Below are 6,099 nucleotides of genomic sequence, written 5' to 3' on the forward strand. Positions count from 1 at the left end.
TTAATAGAGTATTAAAATACTTGAAAGGGACGATTAACTACACTTTAACATATAGTGGATATCCTTCGGTTTTAGAAGGGTATACAGATGCCAGTTGGGTAACATATATAGAAGATCATGCATCAACTAGTGGATGGATCTTCAATCTTGGTGGAGGTGTGATTTCTTGGGGTTCAAAGAAACAGACTTGCATTGCCGACTCCACCATGGCTGCAGAATTTATTGCTCTGGCTGCAGGTAGTAAAGAGGCTGAATGGCTAAGAAACTTGTTGTATGAGATACCTATTTGGCCAAAGCCAATAGCACCTGTATCCATACATTGTGATAATCAATCCACACTATCTAAAGCATATAGCCAAGTATATAATGGAAAATCTAGACATATTGGTATAAGACATAGCTATGTGAAAGATTTAATTTCAAATGGAGTAATCTCCATAATATACGTAAGAACTAATAATAATCTTGCAGATCCTTTGACGAAAGGTCTGACAAAAGACATGGTGTTGAAGACATCATTAGGGATGGGTCTCAAGCCCATATCTTATTGATCACCAATAGTGGAAACTCAACTCACACTTGATTAAAATCAAGTCTTGAGTTCAATGATGAAAGTATATTATTAGAGTGATTGAAGTACTTAACAATAGAAACATCCCAATGGGCAAAAAGTACTCAGACCATAAAAGTAAAAGTGATAGGATGAGATTATTCTCTTAATAGATATATAGCATATGTTTGCTGGAATGCTTATTATGGGAGCTTTTCTGATATAGTCTACCTATATGAGAATGAAATAGGTTGCTTCATAGAGTTCAAGGGCTTGACTCTTAAATTCTCATGAAAAGGATACATGACATAGGGTCTTATCAAATGTGTCATATTTACAATTCTTTTGATAGTATCGAGATTTCATGTGTAAGTTTTGCACACTTGTTCTAATGAGTAGTTGGTTCAAAGCTTGTCTACCAATGTCTATTCGGGATGAGTGAAACCCATATCTTACTAAGTATTGGTTCAAATCGTGAGATACCAATATCTGAAACCATGATTTTTCCAGAATTATGAGATTTAGTTATTTTGAAAGTGGTGGGGGATTGTGAGAAAATTTTCAAAATAATAATTAATTGTATGATTATATTATTTGAATTAATAATATAAATATAAATATTATATTCAAAGTTTTCATATTTCAATTGCATGGTCTATAGTAATTATTATTGGTCTAAAGTGCCATTTAATTGGTTTCCTTTCTTTTAGGAGTAGTTGCAACATATAAACAAATATTTGTTATTCTTATGCGAAACGTTGTTACTAAGTTGCAATTGAAATAGTGTCATGTCTTTTCTAAGAGTTGCTATTGTTTCATAACAGACGTGATTTTCAATATAAATGACAGGTTATGGTCACGGTGGGAAAAATACACAAAAAACCAATCTCAATTAATTTCTCATTCTAAATCATCTTTCTCTTCTCTAATGCATGAGAGCAATTGAAAGAAATATTCTTCTGTAAAATATTATCAACAGATACGCTTAGAGAGATTGTGCAATTCTCTTTAAGGATTCCAAAGTATCCTGCAGGAAATTCGTCGGTAACTCCTTTTGCATCCAACATAGAAAGATTGGTGGGGTGAATTGTTCTTTAAGCTTAGTGTAAAACTACACGCTTTGGAAGTTTATCGTGCAAATTAATTTCTCTGTTTCAACTCCATTTGTTCTTAGTTTTGCAGCAACACCAAAAATTCAAAGGCAATAACATGAAATTAGTATAAGTTTGGTGAATATTCCATGTATATACATGTACATCAGTAACCGTCGACAAAGGCTAATTTTATAGAAATTGACATGTTTACCATTATGTGCACTTTTGTTCTTTGCATTGCTTACACGTGTCTTCAATCTTTGTGAAGGAGAATTGCCATCCAAGGCGCAGCGGAATTTAAAAATTTCTCCACTTAGTGATCCTTACGAATGGGCATGATCAGTGATAGAATCGAATCGTTATCTTATATATATATATATATATATATATATATATATATATATATATATATATATATATATATATATATATATATATATATATATATATATATATATAATATATATATATATATATATATATATATATATATATATATATATATATATATATATATATATATATATATATATATATATATATATATATATATATATATATATATATATATATATATATATATATATATATATATATATATATATATATATATATTCATTCATAATCAATATTTAAAATAGGTAAAATTATATCGGAGGTCCTTTAATTTTTTTTATGTAACAGGTTGGTCATTTAAGTTTTTTTTTTACAAATTGGTCCTGTAAGTTATCAAACGCGTGCCGCGTTACTCTTTTTTAACAGAGTAAAAGTGCTAATTAGGGATGTAACTATTTTTTTTTGGTATATAAATGATGAAGTGCAACAAAAAATACACATTTCTAAATGACACGTAGAAATCACCTTAAAGGACCAAGTTATTACAAAAAAACTTAAAGAACTAACTTGTTACAAAAAAATGACTTAAAGACCTCTGATGTAATTTTGCCTTTAAAATATTTGTACTATTTTTTATTTTAAATTTATTTTTTATCACCAAGCACGCACACACACGCACACACGCACACGCGCACACACACACACGCACACACGCACACACACACACGCACACACGCACACACGCACACACACACACACGCACACACACACACACACACACACACACACATATATATATATATATATATATATATATATATATATATATATATATATATATATATATATGTATGTATGTATTATTGTGATGGATATGCATATGCATACAACCATATTAGTAAGTTGTGTGTGTAGTATCAATGTGTCATTCACATTAGTCTTTTGATATCAATTTCAGAATTTGTTATGGATCGTAGTAGGATGAAAGTTGATAGATTAGGTCCGGTGTATGGAAAAAGAGTTCTTGAATTCGCCGAACAAAAACTTCCCTACAATAATGGTGTATTTTGGTGTCTTTCATTGTCCTTGTGTTAATTGTGGGAATATCAAAAAATGGTCAAAGAAAGAAATATTAAATCACATATGTTCTGATAGAATGTGTCAAAATTATGCAACATGAACGTGACATGGTGAAGTGGATAAAAATTGAAATGTGACGTTACAAATGGATGAAGATGATGAAGATATGGATGATCGACTAGAAGATATGATCTATGATATTGGAGAATCGTCTTATAAAAAAGCTCATATTTATGATACTTTATGTAGTGATAAATATGCGCCTTTATATAAGGGGTGCACAAGTTTTACACGATTGTCTACTTTGTTAAAATTATTTAATCTTGAGGAAAAAAATGGGTAGTCGGATAAAAGTTTCACATAATTGCTAGATTTGTTGAAACAAATGCTAGCAGAAGATAATAATTTGTCAGATCGTTATTATGAGGCCAAGATATTATGTCCAATGGGTTTGGAGTATATCAAAATACATACATTTCTTAATAATTTCATATTATACAATAAATAGTATGAAAATTTGGATCAATATCTGGAATGTGGTGAGTCACGCTACAAGTTGAAGGACAACAATGGTGATGACAATGATAATGTTAGTAAGAAGCGTCCTCCTGCTAAGTGTTATTGTACTTGCTAGTAATTTTAAGGTTCAAGACACTTTTTACTAATGCGAATAACACAAAGAATATTATATGGCATGTAGATGAAAGAAAATATGATGGAAACATTTGTCATGTAGTTGATTCTTTGTAATGGAGGAAAATTGATTTGTTGTTTTCAGATTTTGGCCTTGAGCCAAGAAACCTTAGTCTTGGGATTTCTACTGATGGAATTAACCCCTTTGGTAATGTGAGTATTAATTATTCTTTGTGGCTTGTTCTTCTCACGATTTACAACATATATCCATGGTTGAGCAAAAAGTGCAAGTATATGTTGTTAAATAGGATGATTTCTGGACCAAGACAGTCTAGAAACGACATAATTATTTATCTAAGTCCATTAATTTAAGACTTAATACTTTTTTGGGAGGGAGGCGTTGATGTTAATGATGTGTATTATAGTGAAAAGTTTAAGATGTGCGTAATGTTGTTTTACACAATCAACAACTTTCTTACATATGGTAATTTTGTTGGATACAATGTCAAAGGACATAAAGCATGTATGTGAATCAAATACTTGTTTTCCCAGCTTGAGTTTGGAAAAAAGATTGTTTATCTTGGAAATTTCTAAAACCCAATCATCCTCGGAGAGCATGAGTTTGAAATCGCTCTTAAACCTTTAACTGATGATGAAATTTATCAACAACAAGAACACCTTATTATTGTATTTGGAAAGAATAAAAAAGGTCTCATTGAGAGAAATATTCAGAAAAAGAGATTGATGTTTGTAATATACCAAAACTTACCTCCCTTTATTACCTTTTACTTTGCATCATTTGCACACATAGCATCATATCATGCATCATCACGACCATTTCATTTGTTCATTGGCTCACAAGCATGGCCATATTCTTGGTTTAATCCTAACATTAGGATTTTCACTCTTGTTTACTTGCTAACTAACCAAAGCATCATTGGATAGTGGTACTTGTTTGTTCCCTTGTTCATGTAGGTGATCATGACTCAATTCAAGCCTAAATAATGGTTATTATGGTCAAGAGAGATGCAAGTTGTGGTTCATTGATTCAAAAGTGGTTCATGTGTTTATTTCTATGTCATTTCACTCGTTCTTCAAGCCATAATCAAGATCATTCAAGCCCTAATCAACTTTTAATCAAGGGATGCTCATCCTATCATCATTTTGGCTTTGGATGCAAGGAAACTTCAAGTTTGCACAAGATGGCATAAGTTTTGGTTGACCTAATTTGCAAGTATGACTCACTTTTGGTCCAAACCCCATAACTTCTTTAATTTTCAACCAATTGACAAGCTACTTTGACCCAAATGTCCCTAATGAGTTCCTCTACAACTTTTCTTCAAGGCTCAATCGATAATTCAACCCCTAAGGACCTCAATTTTGGAAAGGGCTAAGTGGTCAAACTAGGGAAAAACCTTGTCATGACCCCCACTTGGCAGCCATGTCATTTTCAGCTCAAGTCCCTTTTTGATCCCATTCTTTTTTAATCTTGTTAAGCTTATGTCAAAGAATATTTGGTCCAGGTTTATCTCAATGCACGAGGGAATCAAAATTTATTGTGTCATGAACTTGGGACCTCAAGATGCCCAAAGTGTGCCAAGACTGCTTGACCAAATGTCTTACCTGGAATGCATGCCATGACCTCAACTTTCAAAATTTTTCCATTTTCTCCTCAAGCCTTCTTTTGAGTTGGTTATTTTTGCATTCAATTCATTACAATGAGATGAACATTTGGCACGAAGAAAATGAGGAAACGCACGAGGGAATCTCATTTCACCTAGCTTCAAACATGGCATGTTGAACTTTATTTTGCCTGATGCCTAGAAGTTGTAATTACAAGTCATTTTGCAATCTGGGACGACCACACATGTGCAAACTTGTTTGTATTGACAAAACGTGTAGCATAGAGTGCAAAATGACCAAGTTTCATGCCCAAGTCACACTTTTCACCTTGGTTTTCACACGGATTACAAATCAGGATTTTCCCACTCAAATCACATGAATTTAGATCCATTGCATATGTGTGAGTTGCTCAACACTTTCCCTATAAATAGAGGAATCTTTTGCCTTCATTTACAAGCTTTAAAAGCCAAAGAAACTCTGAAACCATTTGAGCTTGATACCTCAAATAACCAGTCAACCATTTCTTCGATTCAAGCTCTTTTAACTTCAAATATCCACCCATAATCCTTCATTGGCGCCTTCTTAAGCTACTTAAAGCACTACTTTGGCTTGGAACTCCTTGGAACCAGATCCTCAAATCCACCATTATTGACCTTCAAAGCTCCAACTAAGAAGGTAGTTACGAGTTAAATTCTTGAGCAAAAAAGTCACCACACTATTCACCTTACTCCACTTATCAAAAGCCCTCTTCTACCTTTAATTTATCTTCAGTATTCATCATTT

Source organism: Lathyrus oleraceus, chromosome 5, assembly GCF_024323335.1.
Source record: "Lathyrus oleraceus cultivar Zhongwan6 chromosome 5, CAAS_Psat_ZW6_1.0, whole genome shotgun sequence".
NCBI lineage: Eukaryota > Viridiplantae > Streptophyta > Magnoliopsida > Fabales > Fabaceae > Lathyrus > Lathyrus oleraceus.